The sequence below is a fragment of the Natrix helvetica genome, assembly GCF_964273705.1.
Source record: "Natrix helvetica genome assembly, chromosome: 2".
Taxonomy (NCBI): domain Eukaryota; kingdom Metazoa; phylum Chordata; class Lepidosauria; order Squamata; family Natricidae; genus Natrix; species Natrix helvetica.
In genome coordinates this window covers 249,426,757-249,427,429 of record NC_138552.1, presented here as the reverse complement: position 1 = coordinate 249,427,429, position 673 = coordinate 249,426,757, and positions in this window count along the sequence as shown.

Sequence of the window (673 nt, the reverse complement as noted above, 5' to 3'; positions counted from 1 at the left end):
GAGCTGTTAGACCAGCAAGATGCATCATTACAATATCTATAAAGATATTGATGATGAAACTGGCTGGAAAAACAAAACTTTTTTTCCAAATGATCACAGAACTCAGGAGATTCCAACCTCAAATGTACCAGAAGATGAAATTTGATCGGTAATCTGGTCATTACCAAATATCAAGGTTATGAGAACTGATGAATATCTAAAAGATATATGGAAAGTACAAAAGAAGAATCTGTAAAGATTCTAACTAAACTATGCCAGTCAATCAGGAAAACAACACAGAGGATAACAGGTTGGAAGACATACAATAGCAAATAAGGATATTTAACAGAGTGCAGACACTTATATTCTTAAATTATAATAGCAAAATAATGTTGAGGATCATTCAATACAGATTTGATCCCTAAATGGAAAGGGAGATGCCAGAAACTGGATTTTCAGAATAGGTTGAGAAACAACAAAGCTTTTTGATGTAGACTGGATAATTGAGAAAGTTAAAGATTATAGCAAGGCCTTTTAATTGTGTTAACCATAAAAAGCTGTGTAATGTCCTTCAGAAAATGGAAATGGAAAAACCTACTGTATATGCTGGATAAGCTGCAGTCCAGATGGAACATGGCAAAATAGATTGGTTCCAAGTCAGGAAAGGAATAAAACAAGGCTTTATATTTTCTCT